The following is a 24,087-nucleotide window of genomic DNA, read 5'->3' as shown; positions in this document are numbered from 1 at the left end:
AGGGAGAGTCAGGGAAACCAAATAGCTACACTACCGGTCAAAAGTTTTAGAACACCTACTCATTCAAGGGTTCTTCTTTATTTTTACTATTTTATACATTGTAGAATAATAGTGAAGACATCAAAACTATGAAATAACACATATAGCATCATGTAGTAACCAAAAAAGTGTTAAACAAATATATTTTATATTTGAGATTCTTCAAATAGCCACCCTTTGCCTTCATGACATCTTTGCACACTCTTGGCATTCTCTCAACCAGCTTTGCCTGAAATGCTTTTCCAACAGTCTTGAAGGAGTTCGCACATATGCTGAGCACTTGTTGGCTGATTTTCCTTCACTCTGCGGTCTGACTCATCCCAAACCATCTCAATTTGGTTAAGGTCGGGGGATTGTGGAGGCCAGGTCATCTGATGCCGCACTCCATCACTCGCCTTCTTGGTCAAATAGCCCTTACACAGCCTGGAGGTCACTATCCTGTGGAAAAACAAATGATAGTCCCACTAAGCCCAAACCAGATGGGATGGCGTATCGCTGCAGAATGCTGTGGTGTTCAAGTGTGCCTTGAATTCTAAATAAATCACAGACAGTGTCACCAGCAAAGCACCCCCACACCATAACACCTCCATGCTTTACGGTGGGAAATACACATGCAGAGATCATCCGTTCACCCACACCGCGTCTCACAAAGAAACGGCGGTTGGAACCAAAAATCTCCAATTTGGACTCCAGACTAAAGGACAAATTTCCACCGGTCTAATATCCTTTGCTCGTGTTTCATGGCCCAAGCAAGTTTCTTCTTCATATTGGTGTTCTCCTTAGTAAAAGGTACATGACAGCCTGTTTGGAGTTTGCCAAAAGGCACCTAAAGACTCTCAGACCATGAGAAACAAGATTCTCTGGTCTGATGAAACCAAGATTGAACTCTTTGGCCTGAATGCCAAGCGTCACGTCTGGAGGAAACCTGGCACCATCCCTACGGTGAAGCATGGTGGTGGCAGCATCATGCTGTGGGGATGTTTTTCAGGGGCAGGGACTGGGAGACTAGTTAGGATTGAGGGAAAGATGAACGGAGAAAAGTACATAGAGATCCTTGATGAAAACCTGCTCCAGAGCGCTCAGGACCTCAGACTGGGTGAAGGTTCACCTCCCAACAGGACAACGACCCTAAGCACATAGCCAAGACAACACAGGAGAGGCATCCGGACAAGTCTCTGAATGTCCTTGAGTGGCCCAGCCAGAGCCCGGACTTAAACCCAATCGAACATCTCTGGAGAGACCTGAAAATAGCTGTGCTGCAATGCTCCCCATCCAAACTGACAGAGCTTGAGAGGATCTGCAGAGAAGAATGGGAGAAACTCCCCAAATACAGGTGTGCCAAGCTTGTAGTGTCATACCAAAGAAGACTCGATGCTATAATCGCTGCCAAAGGTGCTTCAACAAAGTACTGTTTAAAGGGTCTGAATACTAATGTAAATGTGATATATATATAACCTATTTTTGCTTTGTCAGTATGGGGTATTGTGTGTAGATTGATGAGGAAACATTTGTTTAAATACATTTTAGAATAAAGCTGTAATGTAACAAAATGTGTCAATGGGTCTGAATACTTTCCGAAGACACTAAGTTGAGAATTTTGATAATGAAAAGACTCCAATAGGTATTTTAATTATCTTCTATTTAGGCCTACAGCGATATCCATTTCGCTTTCCAAACAGTTTTCCATGACAGTATTTTTTTATATTACGATTTGCCTGGCTGGGTCTCCGCTTTTCACTAACAGACGCAACTCAACAAGAATCAATTTGGTATCTGCCTCTCACTACCCAAATTGCGGGCCCTTCCGACTGTAGGCTATGCGATTTAAAGCAATCCACAGCTTTTATTTTTAAGAAGCTAATGATCCTCTGTGGCCAAATCATGCTTTCTGATGTAGTACCCTATTTTGAATGATTTTATGTATTTATGTATGTAACTGACAGTTAGACTTACAGGTTATGTCGTTGTTTTGTGTTTGAATTGTGTAACTGACAGTTAGACTTACAGGTTATGTCGTTGTTTTGTGTTTGAATTGTTTACGTGTCCGCTGTGCGGGGAAATGATAAGACAAGCGGAACTACGTAGCTAATAACTGTTGTAACGGGGATTCTTATTGTAGCAACACACTTTTGGAGGGAAGGCAATCCCGCGCTGTGTTAGCTAAGTTTTCATGTCATCGGGTGTAGTTCATAAAGTTTGAAGCGTATATGTTAGGATGGTAACGTTATAATAATTAAGGATGAAGCGTGAATTCATGCCAGGAATAATAAGTGTGAAGTTTGATTTCCTCCCTTCTGCAATAGGCAGCCAATGAGGTATAGGCAGCCAATGAGCGCCGGCTAAACTGTTTATGTATGTAAGCACTTCAGAGTTGTACCAAGCTAATAAGTCACTCGTAAGATAAGGTTGTAAGAGTGTGCTTAACTGTATTTTTCATTTACTTTATAGTTCTCACGGAAGGTGATAATTCTGACTAAATCTACAGAATAAAGCCGCCAGTTAAAATCAAGGAACGGTTGTGCTCGTGGTTACTTTAGGGAGCTACAATATATAAACAGGAGTAAGCTATCTAGGCTATATAATGTTGGCAATTCAATTTACTTTAGCCACAGACATAGCCTTATGAAACGGGCTGCCTATGTATTCTAACATCTTCAAATCGCTCATCGGGAATTCTGTAAGAATTACACACGCCGTTGCATGTCCTGTTAAGATGATTTACCATAAACGAAATGTGAATTCTGCCATTCTGAATACAGTGGGTGGACGCCCTAATAAGGTTGTGCAGGCAATGCATATAGATCCGTTAAATTTCTTAAAAGTTCGGTAAATTGAAATGCTGCCGGTCAAACGTCCAGCGCCACATTTTCCTAACAGAAACCCTGGCGCTAGCACTCAGCCAAGATGGAAAATGTTACAAAAGTTCCGTAGCCTATTTCACAGAGAACATGCCGAAAAGTTGACAACAAAAAAAGGGGAACATGCCAGGGACTACACAATTAGAGCAAGCAGGCATGATTTTCTCTTTCGGGTTGAGCCCACGGCAAGAAGGCACCACAGCCTGCTGTGCTAACAAGTTCCCACTAAATAACACAGCCACAAAGTCTGTGAAGCTTGAGCTAGCTACTTGGCTAGCATACGAACTCGGTAGCACAGAGTAGAGAAATAGAGCATTTTGGGTAGTTTAGAAGATATTTGGAAATAAGATAATAAATAAGTAATAACACCAAAAAATAACTATGTTTGTACTAATAGGTAACCAGATCATGACTACAACTAAGTTATTGAACCAATTTGAGAACACATGACTTTAAATAAAACCATGAGGAAACCTGTAGGAACTGAAAATCCCACAGAAGAACGTTATTTGTTAACGTTCTCTTAACTATTTGAGAACATTTCCAATTAGAGGTCGACCGATTAATCGGAATGCCCGATTAATTAGAGCCGATTTCAATTTTTCATAACAATCGGTAATCTGCATTTTTGGACACCGATTACATTGCACTCCACGAGGAGACTGTGTGGCAGGCTGACTACCTGTTATGCGAGTGCAGCAAGGAACCAAGGTAAGGTGCTAGCTAGCATTAAACTTTTCTTATAAAAAAAAACAATCAATCTTAACATAATCACTAGTTAACTACACATGGTTGATGATATTACTAGTTTATCTAGCTTGTCCTGCGTTGCATATAATCGATGCGGTGCCTGTTAATTTATCATTGAATCACAGCCTACTTCACCAAACGGGTGATTTAACAAGCGCATTCACGAAAAAAAGCACTGTCCTTGCACCAATGTGTACCTAACCATGAACATCAACGCCTTTCTTAAAATCAATACACAAGTATATATTTTTATATTTAGTTAATATTCCCTGCTAACATGAATTTCTTTTAACTATGGAAATTGTGTCACTTCTCTTACGTTCTGTGCAACAGTGTCAGGGTATATGCAGCAGTTTGGGCCGCCTGGCTCGTTGCGAACTGTGTGAAGACCATTTCTTTCTAACAAAGACAGCCAACTTCGCCAAATGGGGGATGATTTAACAAAAGTGCATTTGTGAAAAAAGCACAGTCGATGCACGAATGTACCTAACCATAAACATCAATGCCTTTCTTAAAATCAATACACAGAAGTATATTTTTATAAACCTGCATATTTAGTTAAAATAAATTAATGTTAGCAGGCAATAATAACTAAGGAAATTGTGTTACTTCTCTTGCGTTCATTGCATGCAGAGTCAGGGTATATGCAACAGTTTGGGCTGCCTGGCTCGTTGCGAACTAATTTGCCAGAATTTTACATAATTATGACATAACATTGAAGGTTGTGCAATGTAACAGCAATATTTAGACTTATGGATGCCACCCGTTAGATAAAATACGGAACGGTTCCGTATTTCACTGAAAGAATAAACGTTTTGTTTTCGAAATGATAGTTTCTGGATATGACCATATGAATGACCTAAGGCTCATATTTTTGTGTGTTATTATATTATAATTAAGTCTATGATTTGATAAAGCAGTCTGACTGAGCGGTGGTAGGCAGCAGCAGGCTCGTAAGCATTCATTCAAACAGCACTTTCCTGCGTTTGCCAGCAGCTCTTCGCTGTGCTTCAAGCATTGCGCTGTTTATGACTTCAAGCCTATCAACTCCCGAGATTAGGCTGGCAATACTAAAGTAGAACTGTTTCTAGAACATTACCAACATTTAAATTAAATGTAAGGGCCTCCCGAGTGGCACAGTAGTCTAAGGCACTGCATCGCAGTGCTAGCTGTGCCACTAGAGATTCTGGGTTTGAGTCCAGGCTCTGTCGCAGCTGGCCGCGACCGGGAGACCCATGGGGCGGCGCACAATTGGTCCAGCTTCGTCTGGGTTAGGGGAGGGTTTGGCCGGCAGGGATGTCCTTGTCTCATTGTGCTCTAGCAACTCCTGTGGCGGGCCGTGTGCAGTGCACGCTGACACGGTCACCAGGTGTACGGTGTTTCCGCCGACACATTGGTGCGGCTGGCTTCTGGGTTAAGTGGGCATTGTGTCAAGAAACAGTACGGCTTGGTTGGGTTGTGTTTCGGAGGAAGCACAGCTCTCGACCTTCGCCTCTCCCGAGTCTGTACAGGAGTTGCAGCGATGAGACAAGACTGTAACTACCAATTGGATACCACGAAAATGTAACCATGTTTGACATTTTAGGAAACGTTTCGTTAAAGGTGCAATATGCGGAAATCACTCCATTTCCAGATTGCTAAAATTCAAATAGTTTGCCTAATTTCAGTTTATGATACAAAACAAGAGAATCATTGTACCATTTAAACCACTGTGAAATATATTTTCAAGCACCAAAAATATTGTATTTTCATTGTAGTTCTAGGTGAATTTAGTCAGGTCGCCCAAAAAGTTTGATATTTCAGCTTTAAAGTAATGAAATACCAAGAAAATAACGTTATTTTGTCAAGTTCCTTAAATGTTCTGAGAACGTTCCAAAGCCAAGCAACTATCCTGCACCATTCCCAGAAAGTTGTGCGAAGGTTGTATGCTAAATAACCATAGGACAACCACACTCTTACCAAGCTCTAAGAAACGTATGGTTCTCAGAACATTATGTGCTAGCTGGGTGATTTTCAGTAGCATTCCACACAGTTAGTGAGGCTGTCAGTGTCCAAGTATGCAGTCTGTTTCCTGCACATACCAGCATCTCAAAACTGACCGGCGGGGAAAGGCTTGGAGGAGAGTCAGGCCTGCATCTCCTCACTGTGTCAATGTATTAATCCTCACAGTGAGATTGTTGGATATTGTCGCACTGAATATTGAGAAATGAATACATTTTCTCTGACTGTTTGCAATGCTGTGTTCATAGATTGCAATGGCAATGCTCGCTGGGTATGTTCACCAAAAGAGTTAGAATGATTGACAGCTAATAGAAATATAAAATATTTGTTATTTTCACATGAACACTGTTAATCCAAATGACTATCAGTAACTACACCTTATCTACTGGTGACAGCATGGAGAACACTTATTAGATGACAGATCAGGACTGCCCTTAACCCATACCTCTGTTTGTTTCATACACTACCATACAGGACACTTGCAAGACTTGCTAGACAAACGGCACTCAGAAGCACACAAGGACCTCTCAATGAAAGTCTAGCTAAATTTGAGAGGTGTAACTGTTCCCCAGCAGTCTAAAAGTACCAGCCAAACCAGCGCCTATCCGAACTCCCCTCTGCCCAGTCCAACTCCCCTTATCTTTGCAATTAGAGCCTCCCTGCATCTTACTGCAGCAAAGGACATGCCAGTCCAATGGTATGCAGATCAGACCTACCCTCCTGGGCATTGATAACTCAGCGATTGTTCCTTTCAAATGGTACTGCCTTGTGTACTGTGTGTGTGCATGCACATGTTTATGTGTGTGTGTCTAGAATAGATTGCTTTATAATACATATTGTCAGGGTTTGCTTTCTCAGTCAGTGTTGTCAGAAGAACTAGTGTGTGTGTGTGTGTGTGTGTGTGTGTGTGTGTGTGTGTGTGTGTGTGTGTGTGTGTGTGTGTGTGTGTGTGTGTGTGTGTGTGTGTGTGTGTGTGTGTGAGAGAGAGAAGGGATGACGATAGCAATTTCCTTAAACTCCTCATGATGAGAGGAGAAAATAGCACTCATTAAGTTTCTAGGGATTCTATATAGTACAGAGTGGTACCTAATTTGACTGTAGTGGTTAATTGCGGATAGATGACAATCAATCAGTCCGAACAAGAGCCAAAACAGAATCTGCCAGTGCAAACAAAACTGCCACAACATTTAGCTAAATGTCATTTAGCTAATAAAGTACATTACAAGTGTCGCTGTATACGTCTCTTTAGCCTGGTCCCAGATCTGTTTGTGCTGTTTTTGCAGGAGTTGGCTATAGAGCACAAACAGATCTGGGACCAGGCTAGCTGATAATGGATCAGGTGGCAGGGACTATCAGCCTGACAACTTGGCCTCGATCCAGCCAGGAGCCTCTCCCTAGACTCACATCCAAAACGGCATGCTGGGTAATACCTGGAACAACCTGCTCTAGTCTACACCACTCGCCACACTAATCAGGAGTGTAAGAATGCACTTAATTGAATAAATCATCAGTTAAAGCAGGTATTCCCAAACTGGGGTTCACACGCAATGCCGCCGGGGGTACGCCAAATAAAAATGTGATTCACAGCGAAATAACAACACAATGTCAAATACAGGTACTGTAGCCTAGTCAAATAATTAACAGCCAATCACATAAACCGTTACTCTCTCGCGGGAATTCCACTAACGGTCCATACAGTGGGGAGAACAAATATTTGATACACTGACGATTTTGCAGGTTTTCCTACTTACAAAGCATGTAGAGGTCTGTAATCTTTTTATCATATGTACACTTCAACTGTGAGAGACGGAATCTAAAACAAAAATCCAGAAAATCACATTGTATGATTTTTAAGTAATTAATTTGCATTTTATTGCATGACATAAGTATTTGATACATCAGAAAAGCAGAACTTAATATTTGGTACAGAAACCTTTGTTTGCAATTACAGAGATCATACGTTTCCTGTAGTTCTTGACCAGGTTTGCACACACTGCAGCAGGGATTTTGGCCCACTCCTCCATACAGACCTTCTCCAGATCCTTCAGGTTTCGGGGCTGTCGCTGGGCAATACGGACTTTCAGCTCCCTCCAAAGATTTTCTATTGGGTTCAGGTCTGGAGACTGGCTAGGCCACTCCAGGACCTTAAGATGCTTCTTACGGAGCCACTCCTTAGTTGCCCTGGCTGTGTGTTTCGGGTCGTTGTCATGCTGGAAGACCCAGCCAGGATCCATCTGCAATGCTCTTACTGAGAGAAGGAGGTTGTTGGCCAAGATCTCGTGATACATGGCCCCATCCTTCCTCCCCTCTATACGGTGCAGTCATCCTGTCCCCTTTGCAGAAAAGCACCCCCAAAGAATGATGTTTCCACCTCCATGCTTCACAGTTGGGATGGTGTTCTTGGGGTTGTACTCATCCTTCTTCTTCCTCCAAACACGGCGAGTGGAGTTTAGACCAAAAAGCTCTATTTTTGTCTCATTAGACCACATGACCTTCTCCCATTCCTCCTCCGGATCATCCAGATGGTCATTGGCAAATTTCAGACGGGCCTGGACATGCGCTGGCTTGAGCAGGGGGACCTTGCGTGCGCTGCAGGATTTTAATCCATGACGGCGTAATGTGTTACTAATGGTTTTCTTTGAGACTGTGGTCCCAGCTCTCTTCAGGTCATTGACCAGGTCCTGCCGTGTAGTTCTGGGCTGATCCCTCACCTTCCTCATGATCATTGATGCCCCACGAGGTGAGATCTTGCATGGAGCCCCAGACCGAGGGTGATTGACCGTCATCTTGAACTTCTTCCATTTTTGAATAATTGCGCCAACAGTTGTTGCCTTCTCACCAAGCTGCTTGCCTATTGTCCTGTAGCCCATCCCAGCCTTGTGCAGGTCTATAATTTTATCCCTGATGTCCTTACACAGCTCTCTGGTCTTGGCCATTGTGGAGAGGTTGGAGTCTGTTTGATTGAGTGTGTGGACAGGTGTTATACAGGTAACGAGTTCAAACAGGTGCAGTTAATACAGGTAATGAGTGGAGAACAGGAGGGCTTCTTAAAGAAAAACTAACAGGTCTGTGAGAGCCAGAATTCTTACTGGTTGGTAGGGGATCAAATACTTATGTCATGCAATAAAATGCAAATTAATTACTTAAAAATCATACAATGTGATTTTCTGGATTTTTGTTTTAGATTCCATCTCTCACAGTTGAAGTGTACCCATGATACAAATTACAGACCTCTACATGCTTTGTAAGTAGGAAAACCTGCAAAATCGTCAGTGTATCAAATACACTGTTTGTTCTCCCCACTGTATGTACTGTACCCAGAAAAGCACAAAACAAAAGACAGGAACGTTGGATCATCGAAGAGGGTCAAATATGATGAGAACTACATTTACTTGGGGATCACTTGTTGTTCGGCGTAGTGCCTTTCTTCAGTCACAGTGTGTTATATGTGTAAAAGTACTATCTCACAACTCGATGAAACCTTCACTCTTACGCAGACATTTAGAAACAAAACATGCCAATTTGAAAAATAAGCCACGGGAGTTTTTTGAGTGAGAATTAAGACAACTTTCAAGTAGTAAGACATGTATAAAAGCAACAGATACCATTAATAAGAAGCGGCTAGACGTGTCTTATATGGTGAGCTACTGAGTGGGTACGACAGGCAAGCCCCATACTATTGTGGAGGACTTCATTTTTCCTGCTGCCGTGGATATGGCGGGACAATCTTGGGGGAAAAGGCCCGCATCAGTGACATGGAAGGAGATGTTTTGAAACAATTATTGCTTCACATACAAGCTAGTGAATTCTATGCGTTACAGCTGGATGAGTCAACAGGCCTGGCACAGCTCCTGGTACATGTCCGTCACGTTTATGGGGGGGTCAATTATTAAGGAAGACATCCTTTTCTGCAAACCACTGGAAACCAAGACAACAGGAGAGGATATTTTTTAAGTACTGGACAACTTTGTGACATCAAATGGACTTTGGTGGTCAAGATGTGTTGGTATCTGTACTGATGGCGCAAAAGCCATGACAGGGAGACATAGTGGAGTGGTCGTGCGCGTGCAAGCACTTGGGTACACTGCAGCATCCACGAGAGGAATGCCTGACAGCTTGAAAGGTGTTTTGAACACTGCAGTGAAAATAGTTAACTTTGTTAAAGCAAGACCCCTGAACTCTTATGTATTTTCTGCACTATACAATGACATGGGCAGCGACCATGTAATGCCTTTACAACATACAGAAGTGCACTGGTTATCAAGGGGCAAAATATTGACACGTTTGTTTTAATAGAGAGACAAGCTTAAAAAGTTTTCTTTACTGACCATCATTTTCACCTGTCTGACTGCTTGCATGATGATGAGTTTCTCACATGACTGGCCTATCTGGGTGATGTTTTTTCCTGCCTGAATGATCTGAATCTAGGATTACAGGGACTCTCCGCAACTATATTAAATGTGCGGGACAAAACTAAGCCTATGACTAAGAAGTTGGAGCTTTTCTCTGTCTGCATTAACAAGGACAACACACAGGTCTTTCCATCATTGTATGATTTTTTTGTGTGCAAATGAACCCAAGCTTACGGACAATGTCAAATGTGATATAGCGAAGCACCGGAGTGAGTTGGGTGCGCAATTAAGCAGGTACTTTCCCAAAACGGACAACACAAACAACTGGATTCGTTATCCATTTCATGCCCTGCCTCCAGTCCACTTACCGATATCTGAACAAGAGAGCCTCATCGAAATTGCAACAAGCGGTTCTTTGAAAATGTTTTAATGAGAAGCCACTGCCAGATTTCTGGATTGGGCTGCTCTCAGAGTATCCTGCCTTGGCAAATCGCGCTGTTAAGACACTGATACCCTTTGCAATCACGTACCTATGTGAGAGTGGATTATTGGCCCTCACTAGCATGAAAATTAAATACAGGCACAGACTGTGTGTTGAAAATTATTTAAAACTGAGACTCTCTCCAATACAACCCAACATTGCAGAGTTATGTGCATCCTTTCAACCACACCCTTCTCATTAACCTGTGGTGAGTTATTCACAATTTTCCATTAACAAATAAAGTTTTATATGTAAGATGGCTATAAAGAGCAAAATTATTGATTATTATTATTATTAAGAGCTCTTTGCCACTTCCCACGAGCTGGAGGTTGAATGTTTAAAGGGGTACGGGACTATAAAAAGTTTGGGAACCACTGAGTCTGACAGAGTCTCTGCTGTGTGTGTGCCCTGAATTCTCAGTGATGTATTGTGTTTGCAATATTATTGTATTCTGTCAGTGTGTACAGAGCTGTGCAGTGAGTGCATCCCCTATAGCACTGCAGTGTTTGCCTCTAGAACTGCCTGCCTGCATGGATGCTTGCCTGCTGCAGATGGAAAAGTTGACACCAACAGATCTTCCCCTCATCCATCTCCCCACTTTACATCACACACACACTATGCACATGTACACATGCACAAACATTGATAAAGCTGTGCAAAAAAAATATAGCTTACAGTTGCATACCAAAAATTAGGCTAGGTGAATCGAGGACAGCGATACTAGTGCACATTCTTGAATCTCGACTTTGTGGAACAGAAACTATACAGCAGAGAACTTGAAATCCCTTTTGAAATAAGGTCACCCTTAGCGTCGGACTGTAACAGTATAATGATGATGCAGGTGGACAGCCAGGACACTCGTCAATACCCCCTGCATCTCCCCTCCCCACATATGTCCCACCCATCAGTGGTCCATCTACCCTCCCCCCACCCCCCTCCCAGGTTTCAGGACACTATGTTCTGAGCGCAGCCATCGGCCAAATACAGTGCATTCGGAAAGTATACAGACCACTTTACCTTTTCCACATTTTGTTACGTTACAGCGTTATTCTAAAATTGATTAAATTGTTTTTTCCCCCTCATCAATCTACACACATACCCCACAATAACAAAGCAAAAACAGGTTTTTAGTCATTTTTGCAAATGTATTAAAAATAATAAATGGAAATATCAAATTTACATAAGTATTCGGACCCTTTACTCAGTACTTTGTTGAAGCACCTTTGGCAGCAATTACGGACTCAAATCTTCTTGGGTATGGCGCTACAAGCTTGGCACACCTGTATTTAGGTAGTGTGTTGCTGCACAGCTATTTTCAGGTCTCTCCAGAGATGTTCAATCTGGTTCAAGTACGGGCTCTGGCTGGGCCACTCAAGGACATTCAGAGACTTGTCCTGAAGCCACTCCTGCGTTGTCTTAGCTGTGTGCTTAGGGTCATTGTCCTGTTGGAAGGTGAACCTTCACCCCAGTCTGCGGTCCTGAGCGCTCTGGAGCAGGCTTTCATCACGGATCTCTATGTACTTTGTTCCGTTCATCTTTACCTCAATCCTGACTAGTCTCACACTCCCTGCCGCTGAAAAACATCCCCACAGCATGACACTGCCACCACCATGCTTCACCGTAGGGATGGTGCCAGGTTTCCTCCAAACGTAACACTTGGCATTCAAGCCAAAGAGTTCAATTAGAGAAATTTGTTTCTCAAGGTCTGAGAGTCATTTACGTTCCTTTTGGAAAACTCCAAGTGGGCTGTCATATGCCTTTTACTGAAGAGTGGCTTCTGTCTGGCCACTCTACCATAAAGGCCTGATTGGTGGAGTGCTGCAGAGATGGTTGTCCTTCTGGAACTCTGGAGCTCTGTCAGAGTGACCATTATATAGACAGGTTTGTGCCTTTCCAAATCATGTCCAATCAACTGAATTTACCACAGGTGGACTCAAATCAAGTTGTAGAAACATCTCAAGGATGATCAATGGAAACAGGATGCACCTGGGCTCAATTTCGAGTCTCATAGCAAAGGGTCTGAATACTTGTGTAAATGTAATATTTAATTGTTTTTGTTTTTTTTATTGCTAAAATTGATTTAAAAAACAGTTTTTGCCTTGTCATTATGGGGTATTGTGTGTAGATTGATCAGGGAAAAAACAATTGAATACATTTTAGAATAAGGCTGTGATGTAACAAAATGTGGAAAAAGTCAAGGGGTCTGAATACTTTCCAAATGCTCTGTCTTTCTTCAAGCTATTTATATTTTTGGGATGATTTGCCATGAGAAAAACAAGGGGTGTAATTATCTATGCCTACTGTACAAATTACTCTTGCATAACTGGGAGAGGAAGGACATTTTATTTGTAGTTATTTTCTTCCTTTATTACTTAAGTACTATCAAAGGAAGAATAATGGAATGTAGAACTGAAAGGTGTGATTTGTTTCCCATTTATATAGGCTAGGCCTACCCCAGCCAGTTAGACCAAATGTCACACCCTGATCAGTTTCACCTGTCCTCGTTATTGTCTCCACCACCTCCAGGTGTCGCTTGTTTTCCCCAGTGTATTTATCCCTGTGTTTCCAGTCTCTCTGGGACAGTTTGTCTTGTATGTTTCCAAGTCAACCAGCGGTTTTCCCATTCTCCTGCTTTTTGCATTCTCCTTTTCCTAGTCCTCCCGGTTTTGACCCTTGCCTGTTTCTGGAGTTTGTACCCGCCTGCCTGACCATTCTGCCTGCCTTGACAACGAGCCTGTCTGCCACTCTGTACCCCCTGGACTGATCTGGTTTTGACCTTTTTGCCTGTCCATGGCCATTCTCTTGCCTACACCTTTGGATTAATAAACATTGTAAGACTCCAACTATCTGCCTTCTGTGTCTGGATTTGGGTCTCGCCTTGTGCCTTGATAGTATGAACTGGCCATTACAGACCCAGCAGACTTGGACCAGCTCCGCCACACTGTCTCCCTGCAGGGAGCCACCATTGGGAGACATCAGGAGTTGCTACAGGGCCTTTTTGAAGGGCTCAGTTCCTTGACAGAACGCCACGACCATGGGTTAAAGGTTATTATGGAGCAAATCAGAGAGTTAGCTCAGACTGCCACCTCTGAAAAACTCCAATCACCCAGTAATTTTTCCCCCCCATCTGTTGTGAGTTGGTACAGCCTATTCCGACTCCCTGTGTACCCCGATTACCTCCTCCAGAGCGATATTCGGGGAATCCTGGTGCCTGCCGGGGTTTTCTTTCTCAGTGCTCACTTATTTTTGAGCTACGGCCATCTTTGTTTTCTTCAGACCGATCGAAGATAGCGTATATAATTACGCTAATGTCGGGAAGGGTGCTCTCCTGGTCTACGGCAGTTTGGGAACAACAATCTGCCATTTGCGGGCATTTGGAGGAATTCATGGCAGAGGTGAGAAGTTTTTGAGTATCCGGGAGAAAGGCGGCCAGCAAACTGCTTGACTTACATCAAAACTCCCGTAGTGTGGCAGACTACGTGGTGGACTTTCGTACGTTGGAAGCCGAGAGTGCTTGGAATCCGGAGTCTCTTTTCAATACTTTTCTGCACGGATAATCTGAGGTTAAAGATGAGGATCTATCACTCTAGTGTTTAATTGCTAAATTGTAAATATTTTGCCACTATGACCTATTTATTGCCTTACCTCCCTTATCTTACCTCATTTCCACACACTGAATATAGACTTTTCTTCTCTGTTGTGTTATTGACTGTATGTTTATTCCATGTGTAACTCTGTGTTGTTTGTGTCGCACTGCTTTGCTTCATCTTGGCCAGGTCGCAGTTGTAAATGAGAACTTGTTCTCAACTAGCCTACCTAGTTAAATAAAGGTGAAATAAAAAAATGAGCTAGCTGCTCGGGAACTGCTGGTGTATCTCGACTCCCTTATCGCCGTAACCATTCAAATTGATGGACGCCTTAAGGGAACGCAAGAGTGAGAGGAGGTCTGGTCTCAGGCACACGTGTGGCGCATTCACCTCCTATGGAATCCGGAAGTTTCCGAAGGCAGCTTTTCCGAGAGGAGTCGAGGCCACCCGAGCTCTCTCATGACTCTACGACGGGTGAGTTGGATACTCCTGAGCCTATGCAGTTGGGAAGAACTAGACTATCAATTTGGGAGCGCTCACGGAGGATAAATAATAACTGTTGTCTGTACTGTGGAGGGGCAGGACATTTTATAGCTACCTGCCCTATTAGAAAACCCTTGTCTCTAGTGGGTACTATGGTGAGTCAGACTGGGAGTTACCTAATTCCCATCACCCGCACACCCCTTTTTGCTCTTGTGCTGTCGAGAGACCAATCTAAGTCTCTCCGAGTGTTCATTGACTCTGGGGCTGATGAGAATCTTATGGATGCCACGATAGCTTCGGAGCTTGGTATTCCCTCTCAGCCTCTCTCTGTGCCCATGGATGGCCGCTCTATTGGGGAAGTCACCAATAGTACTGTGCCCGTTCAATTATGGATTTCTGGTAACCACAGTGAGACAATACAATTCCTCCTCATTACCTCTCCCCATGTTCTGGTGGTTTTGGGATTTTCCTGGCTTCAAAAGCATAATCCGATGATTGATTGAGCCACAAGCTCCATCCGGGGTTGGAGCCCATTTTGCCATTCCCACTGCCTTCAAGCAGCACAGGCTTCCTCAAGTCATCTTCCTCAGGATGTTAGCAAGACTGTGGATGTCGGCCTCCCGGGTGGCGCAGTGGTCTAGGGCACTGCATCGCAGTGCTAACTGCGCCACCAGAGTCTCTGGGTTCGCGCCCAGGCTCTGTCGCAGCCGGCCGCGACCGGGAGGTCCGTGGGGCGACGCACAATTGGCATAGCGTCGTCCGGGGTAGGGAGGGTTTGGCCGGTAGGGATATCCTTGTCTCATCGCGCTCCAGCGACTCCTGTGGCGGGCCGGGCGCAGTGCGCGCCAGCCAAGGGGGCCAGGTACACGGTGTTTCCTCCGACACATTGGTGCGGCTGGCTTCCGGGTTGGAGGCACGCTGTGTTAAGAAGCAGTATGGCTGGTTGGGTTGTGCTTCGGAGGACGCATGGATTTCGACCTTCGTCTCTCCCGAGCCCGTACGGGAGTTGTAGCGATGAGACAAGGTAGTAATTACTAGCGATTGGATACCACGAAAATTGGGAGAAAATGGGATAAAAATTTAAAATAATAATAAAAAATAAAAAAGACTGTGGATGTCTCTGCTATCCCCATATAATTCCATGACCTCCTGGAAGTGTTTAGTAAGGCACGTGCTACTTCCCTTCCCCTGCGCCGTCCTTATGATTGTGCCATTGATCTTCTCCCAGGCACTACACCACCTCGCATCTCCTGCCGGCGCAGGGTTTTTCTTTGTGGAGAAGAAGGACAAGACCCTGCGTCCGTTCATTGACTACCGAGGACTTAATGACATTACTGTCAAGAATCGTTACCCCCTACCTCTCCTCAGTGTTTGAACCTCTCCAGGGGGCCACCATATTTTCCAAGTTGGAACTTCGAAATGCCTACCACCTGGTTCGGATATGCGAGGTGGATGAGTTGAAGACAGCCTTCAACACAGCCAGTGGATATTATGAGTACTGTTTTCCAGGCTTTGGTAAATGATGTGCTTCCAGACATGCTAAATCGGTTTGTGTTTGTGTACCTTGACAACATCCAGTTTTTCCCCCCCAATCTGCACAAGAACATGTTCTTCATGTCAGACAGGTCCTTCAGCGCCTCCTGGAGAGCCAACTGTTCGTGAAAGCCGAGAAGTGTGAGTTCCACCGCTCTATCACCTTTCTGGGATATGTCATTGCTGAGGGCAATGTTCAGATGGATCCTGGAAAGGTGAAAGCAGTGGTGGATTGACATCAACCAACGTCCAGGCTGCAGTTGCAACGGTTTCTTGGTTTTGCAAACTTCTACCGCCGTTTCAGTCAGGACTACAGCACCCTGGCGGCCCCCCTCTCGGCACTCACCTCTCTCAAGGTACCGTTCAAATGGTCTCCAGCTGTCGACTAAGCCTTTTGTGGACCTGAAGCATTGGTTCACAACAGCACCCATACTCATCCATCCGGACCCCTCGCATCAATTTGTGGTGAAAGTGGATGCTTCGGACGTTGGAGAGGGGCCATCCTGACCCAGCAATCTGCCTAGGACCAGAAGCTTCATCCCTGTGCCTTCTTGTCTCATCGTTTCAATCCTGCTGAAAGGAACTACGATGTTGGCAACCGAGAACTACTGGAGGTGTAGATGACTTTGGAAGTGTGGAGGCACCGGCTGGAAGGAGCAGAACAGTCATTCCTGGTCTGGACTGACCATAAAACCCTGAAATATCTCTGTACAGCCAAGTGCCTCAACTCCAGGCCCTCCTGTTCACCAGATTTAACTTCACCATCTCCTATCGCCCAGGGTCAAAGAATGTTAAGCCTGATGCCATCTCCCGCCTATACAGTTCCTCTGCCACACCCTCGACCTCTGAAACTATTCTCCCTACCTCATGCCATGCTGCCACTGTGGATTGGGGTATCAACGTTCTCAGCCTGGACCTGAAGGGGGACCGGATAACCGGCTGTTTGTCCCTAATCCAATCCGGTCCCGGGTCCTGGAACGGGCTCAATCATCCAGGCTGACCTGTCATCCAGGGTCCCGTCGAACACTAGCCTTTCTTCAACAACGTTTCTGGTGGCCCAAAATGGTCCCTGACGTCTCTGCCTTCGTCACCGCATGCAATGTGTGTGCTCAAAACAAGACTCCACAGCAAGCTTCTAGCCTCCTGCAGCCACAACCGGTTTCTCATCGTCCCTGGTCTCATATACAGTTGAAGTCTGAAGTTTACATACACCTTAGCAAAATGCATTTAAACTCAGTTTTTCACAATTCCTGACATTTAATCATAGTAAAAATTCCCTGTCTTAGGTCAGTTAGTATCACCACTTTATTTTAAGAATGTGAAATGTCAGAATAATAGTAGAGAGAATGATTTATTTCAGCTTTTATTTCTTTCATCACATTCCCAGAGGGTCAGAAGTTTACATACACTCAATTAGTATTTGGTAGCATTGCCTTTAAATTGCTTAACTTGGGTCAAACGTTTTGGGTAGCGTTCCACAAGCTTCCCACAATGAGTTGGGTGAATTTTGGCCTATTCCTCCTGACAGAGCTGGTGTAACTGAGTCCTACACACCTGACTCCTTGCTCGCACACTCCTTGCTCGCTCAGTTCTGCCCACAAATTTTCTATGGGATTGAGGTCAAGGCTTTGTGATGGCCACTCCAATACCTTGCCTTTGTTGCCCTTAAGCCATTTTGCCACAACTTTGGCAGTATGCTTGGTGTCATTGTCCATTTGGAAGACCCATTTGCGACCAAGCTTGAACTTCCTGACTGATGTCTTGAGATCTTGCTTCAATATATCCACATAATTGTCCTTCCTCATCATGCCATCTATTTTGTTAAGTGCACCAGTCCCTCCTGCAGCAAAGCACCCCCACAACATGATGCTGCCACCCCCGTGCTTCACGGTTTGGATGGTGTTCTTCGGCATGCAAGCATCCCCCTTTTTCCTCCAAACATAACGATGGTCATTATGGCCAAACAGTTCTATTTTTGTTTCATCAGACCACAGGACATTTCTCCAAAAAGTACGATCTTTGTCCCCGTGTGCAGTTGCAAACTGTACTCTGGCTTTTTTTGTGGCAGTTTTGGAGCAGTGGCTTCTTCCTTGCTGAGCGGCCTTTCAGGTTATGTTGATATCGTTTTACTGGGAATATAGATACTTTTGTACCTCTTTCCTCCAGCATCTTCACACGGTCCTTTGCTGTTGTTCTGGGATTGATTTGCACTTTTCGCATCAAAGTAGGTTCATCTCTAGGAGACAGAACGCGTCTCCTTCCTGAGCGGTATGACGGCTCTGAGGTCTTGGCTGATTTCTTTTGATTTTCCCATGATGTCAAGCAAAGAGGAAATGAGTTTGAAGGTAGGCCTTGAAATACATCCACAGGTACACCTCCAATTGACTCAAATTATGTCAATTAGCCTATCCGAAGCTTCTAAAGCCATGACATAATTTTCTGGAATTTTCCAAGCTGTTTAAAGGTACAGTCAACTTAGTGTATGTAAACTTCTGACCCACTGGAATTGTGATTAAGTGAAATAATCTGTCGGTAAACAATTGTTGGAAAAATTACTTGTCATATGCACAAACTAGATGTCCTAACCGACTTGCCAAAACTATAGTTTGTTAACAAGACATTTGTGGAGTGGTTGGAAAATTGAGTTTTAATGATTCCAACCTAATGTGTATGTAAACTTCTGACTTCAACCGTATCTCTGGACTTTGTCACTTGGCTCTCTCCGTCTGTTGGCAATACTGTCATTCTGACGGTAGTCAGCCGGTTCTCCAAGGTCGCCTATTTCATCTCTTTCCCCAAACTAACTTCTGCCAAGGAGACGGCCCAGTTTATGGTGCAGCATGTCTTCCGGATCCATGGACTCCCGGTAGACATGGTCTCCGATCGGGGTCCTCAGTTCTCGTCTCAGTTCTGGAAGGCATTATGCACCCTTATTGGGTTGTCGGCCAGCCTGTCATCTGGATTCCATCCCCAAAACTAACGGCCAGTCAGAGCAAGCCAACCAAGACCTGGAGACCACTTTAAGGTGCATGGTCTCAACTAGAGGTCGACCAATTCATCTGAATGGCCGATTAATTCGGGCCGATTTCAAGTTTTCATAACAATCTGTAATTTTGGACGCAGATTTAAAAAAAAATATTTATGTATTTATTTAATTAGGCAAGTCAGTTAAGAACACATTCTTATTTTCAATGACGGCCTAGGAACGGTGGGTTAACTGCCTTGTTCAGGGGCAGAACGACAGATTTTTACCTTGTCAGCTCAGAGATTCAATCTTTCAACCTTACGGTTAACTAGTCCAACGCTCTAACCACCTGCCTCACGAGGAGCCCGCCTGTTACACGAATGCAGTAAGAAGCCAAGGTAAGTTGCTAGCTAGCATTAAACTTATCTTATAAAAAACAATCAATCAATCAATCATAATCACTAGTTATAACTACACATTGTTGATGATATTACTAGTTTATCTAGCGTGTCCTGCGTTGCATATAATCAATGCAGTGTGCATTCGCGAAAAAGGACTGTCGTTGCTCCAACGTGTACTTAACCATAAACATCAATGCCTTTCTTAAAATCAATACACAGAAGTATATATTTTTAAACCTGCATATTTGGAAATTGTGTCACTTCTCTTGCGTTCATTGCACGCAGAGTCAGGGTATATGCAACAGTTTGGGCCGCCTGGCTCACTGCGAACTAATTTGCCAGAATTTTACGTAATTATGACATAACATTGAAGGTTGTGCAATGTAACAGGAATATTTAGACTGATGGATGCCACCCGTTAGATAAAATACGTAACGGTTCAGTATTTCACTGAAAGAATAAATGTTATGTTTTCGAGATGATAGTTTCCGGATTCGACCATATTAATGATCTAAGGATGGTATTTCTGAGTGTTATTATGTTATAATTAAGTCTATGATTTGATACAGCAGTCTGACTGAGCGATGGTGGGCACCAGCATGCTCGTAAGCATTCATTCAAACAGCACTTTCGTGCGTTTTGCCAGCAGCTCTGCTGTTTATGAATTCAAGCCTATCAACTCCTGAGATTAGGCTGGTGTAACCGATGTGAAATGGCTAGCTAGTTAGCGGGGTGGGCGCTAATAGCGTTTCAAACGTCACTCGCTCTGAGACTTGGAGTAGTTGTTCCCCTTGCTCTGCATGGGTAACGTTGCTTCGAGTGTGGCTGTTGTCGATGTGTTGCTGGTTCGAGCCCAGGTAGCGGCGAGGAGAGGGATGGAAGCTATACTGTTACACTGGCAATACTAAAGTGCCTATAAGAACATCCAATAGTCAAAGGTATATGAAATACAAATCGTATAGAGAGAAATAGTCCTATAATTCCTATAATAACTACAACCTAAAACTTCTTACCTGGGAATATTGAAGACTCATGTTAAAAGGAACCACCAGCTTTCATATGTTCTCATGTTCTGAGCAAGGAACTTAACCGTTAGCTTTCTTATATGGCACATATTGCACTTTTACTTTCTTCTCCAACACTTAGTTTTTGCATTATTTAAACCAAATTGAACATGTTTCATTATTTATTTGAGGCTAAATTGATTTTATTGATGTAATATATTAAGTTAAAATATTGTTCATTCAGTATTGTTCTAATTGTCATTATTACAAATAAATTAAAAAGAATCGGCCGATTAATCTGCATCGGCTTTATTTGGTCCTCCAATAATCGGTATCGGCGTTGAAAAATCATAATTGGTCGACCTCTAGTCTCAACCAACCCCGCTACCTGGAGTCGTCAACTGGTCTGGGTGGAGTATGCCCGAAACACTCTTCCCAGTTCTGCCACGGCACTCACCCCATGAAGCACTCGAAAGGGGAATCAGCCTCCACTCTTCCCTGAACAAGAGCGTCAGCATACCCTCGGCCCAGATTTTTGTCCGCCGCTATTCTCAAGACCAACTCCAGGTATCATCGGCAAGCAGACCGTCGCCGGACCCCAGATCCCCGCTACCGTATAGGGCAGAGGGCATGGCTGTCGACACGGGACCTGCCCCTTCGGGTAGAGTCCCGCAAACTGTCCCCTCGTTTCATTGGTCCTTTTCCCATCTCCAGAGTCCTGAGTTACCCCTTACCCTCCGTATTCACCCTACCTTCCATGTGTCTAAGATTAAGCCCGTGTCTCACTGTTCTTTGTCTTCTGTCCCTAGCCCCCCCATGTCATTGATGGCCATCCGGCCTACAAGGTAAAACGTCTCCTGGGTGTTCGACCACGGGGCAGGGGTTTCCAGTACCTGGTTGACTGGGAGGGTTATGGCCCGGAGGAGAGGTGCTGGGTTCCCTGTGTTTCCTGTCTCTCTGTGACAGTTTGTCTTGTATGTTTCCAAGTCAACCAGCGGTTTTCCCATTCTCCTGCTTTTTGCATTTTCCTTTTTCTAGTCCTCCCGGTTTTGACCCTTGCCTGTTTCTGGACTTTGTACCCGCCTGCCTGACCCCGAGCCTGTCTGCCACTCTGTACCTCCTGGATCTGATCTGGTTTTGACCTTTTTGCCTGTCCACGACCATTCTCTTGCCTACCCCTTTGGATAGATAAACATTGTAAGACTCCAACCATCTGCCTCCTGTGTCTGCACTTGGGTCTCGCCTTGTGCCTTGATAGTATAACTAATCGGCTGTGTGAATGACACATGACATGAATGACGCAGTGCTTGTTTGCCTCTTGAAAACATTTAATGTAAAAAAATATATATCTTAAAGGGAACAGTCTGAATTTAGGGGGGTCTAGACTAGCTTTCCCCTAGGTAGGCTACTTTTCTCATTATAACACGCAGTAAACCAAGACCAAAATAGCAGCAGTTTACAAGTTTAAGCCTAAGCATCGTTTTGAGACTGTCGTTTGACTAAGCCTGAAGGTTTTGACTGTGTAGTTTATAGGCAGATAAATGTAATAGGGCTGCAGCTGACTATGGCACAGCCAGTACAGCACACAGTAGCTCAGTCATAACAACATTGATCATAAGGAATCACTAAGGGATCTATAAAAGAAATAAACAGCAAACTTTCACAGATGACTAGACTAAATACAACAAAGCCTTAACAAAGCCTAAGCTACACGTATAGCTCTAATAAGAAACAAATGGCAGGCTGATCGGGTGAAAAATACTGTAGCCGTACACAACAGTAGCATGTGGAGGGTTTCAAATACAGCCAATGTATCCACTAAGGACATATCAACATAGTTGAGCACAGTAATTACATATTTGTAAAATGTCACACATTATGTGTGACCTATACGTGTTAAAATGGCAACAGAAATATATAATTACATCGTTACATATGACATAGGCTAATTCTTGTATTGATGATCTACTAATAGCTTAAGCAGTTTATAAGCACTTAGACAATATAGGCTACGCAATGGGAATATGTCAGCTTGGAAGAGCTAACCTATTTTAGTAGGCAGGAGGTTGCTTTTCTCTGTCACCAAATTTACAGGTGGAGGCAGCAGACAGAAACAACATCCTGTTGACCTTCAAACAGAGACACACAAATTAGCAAAGGCACCAGAGCTCTCTTATCCACAATGGGAACAGGTCCGGGTGAATACTTCCACCCTGTCTCCAAAAATGACATGACAGATGTCTTCGGGTTGACTCAGCTTTACCATCACAGAGGTATAACTGCAGCATTCTCGAACTGTAAAATATGTGGCACTGAAGATGTCGACTCGAGATGACCATACATTTTTTTAAACACAGGTAAATAAAAAAGAACCTCGAGCTGAGGGTACTGTGGCTGTCACGAGACAAACCCCTTGTCGTTGATCAACACCAACACGTCAGCCGCTGTGAACTACAGTATTGCTAGCCAACTGGTCGTCATAACGACTCTCTCACAGCCTCACAAAATATATGTGAAACGTGTATGATGAAATGGTAAAAACGGTAAACATTATCATGTTGGTTCAAAACATGTTATTTTCGACAAAAAACGCAAAATAATATAAATGTTTTCCCTCACCTCACCTGCTCTTTTTAACTCTTCCGCTAGCGCGCTCGCTGCTGCTGATGATGAGGTGATGTGACGATGACGCTCGTGTGTGGATATATGCAGCGTTCAAATGCTAGTCGAAACTAGGAAACTCGGAAATGTCTGACTTGCTGATTCGTAGAACGCGTCACGTGTATAAATTAGCAGATCGGAATCGTTAGCGTTTCCTAGTTCCGACTAGCACTTAAACACGGCAATAGAACTGCGCCTGCATGTAGAGCGCACGAGTTTGGTGCAGTATCTGCATCAATGATGGGGTAGTGGTTTTAAAATAGTGTGTTCGTTGAAGAAAATATACTGAAAAAAAATATAAACGCAACATGTAAAGCGTTGGTAATGTTTCATGAGCTGAAATAAAAAATCCCAGAAATATTCCAGACTCACATGTGTTTACATCCCTGTTAGTCAGAGTTTTTCCATTGTCAAGATAATCCATCCACTTGACAGGTGTGGCATATCAAGAAGTTGATTAAACAGAATGATCATAAAAAATGTGCGCCTTGTGCTCGGGACAATAAAAGGCCACTCTAAAATGTGAAGTTTTGTCACACAACACAATACCACAGATGTCTCAAGTTTTGAGGGAGTGTGCAATTGGCATGCTGACTGCAGGAAAGTCCACTAGACCTGTTGCCAGAGTATTTCATGTTTATTTCTCTACCATAAGCCACTTCCAACGTCATTTTTAGAGAATTTGGCAGTACGTCCAACCGGCATCACACCCGCAGACCACGTGTATGGCGTTGTGTGGGCGAGTGGTTTGCTTACATCAACGTTGTGAACAGAGTGCCCCATGGTGGCGGTGGGGTTATGGTATAGGCAGGCATAAGTTATGGACAATGAACACAATTACATTTTATCAATCCCAATTTGAATCCACAGAGATACCGTGACAAGATCCTGAGGCCCATTGTCGTGCCATTCATCTGCCACTATCACCTCATGTTTCAACATGATAATGCACAGCCCCAAGTTGCAAGGATC

General features: G+C 43.8%; 1 protein-coding gene across 2 annotated transcripts in view; it reads right to left on the bottom strand.

The window, feature by feature from the left end:
• Positions 1-23,174, bottom strand: part of LOC129868310 (cytospin-B-like) — a 188,060-nt gene extending 164,886 nt beyond the window's left edge. Inside the window, exon 1 of one of the 2 annotated variants that reach the window (XM_055942173.1) lies at positions 23,079-23,174. The gene's annotated coding sequence lies outside the window, so the exon portion shown is untranslated. Of the gene's footprint in view, positions 1-23,073 lie in introns of both variants that reach the window. The other variant, XM_055942172.1, reaches the window with a different exon arrangement.
• Positions 23,175-24,087: the final 913 nt, after the last annotated feature.

Source organism: Salvelinus fontinalis, chromosome 13 (assembly GCF_029448725.1).
Source record: "Salvelinus fontinalis isolate EN_2023a chromosome 13, ASM2944872v1, whole genome shotgun sequence".
Lineage (NCBI taxonomy): Eukaryota > Metazoa > Chordata > Actinopteri > Salmoniformes > Salmonidae > Salvelinus > Salvelinus fontinalis.
This window is presented reverse-complemented; position numbering and strand designations above follow the sequence as displayed.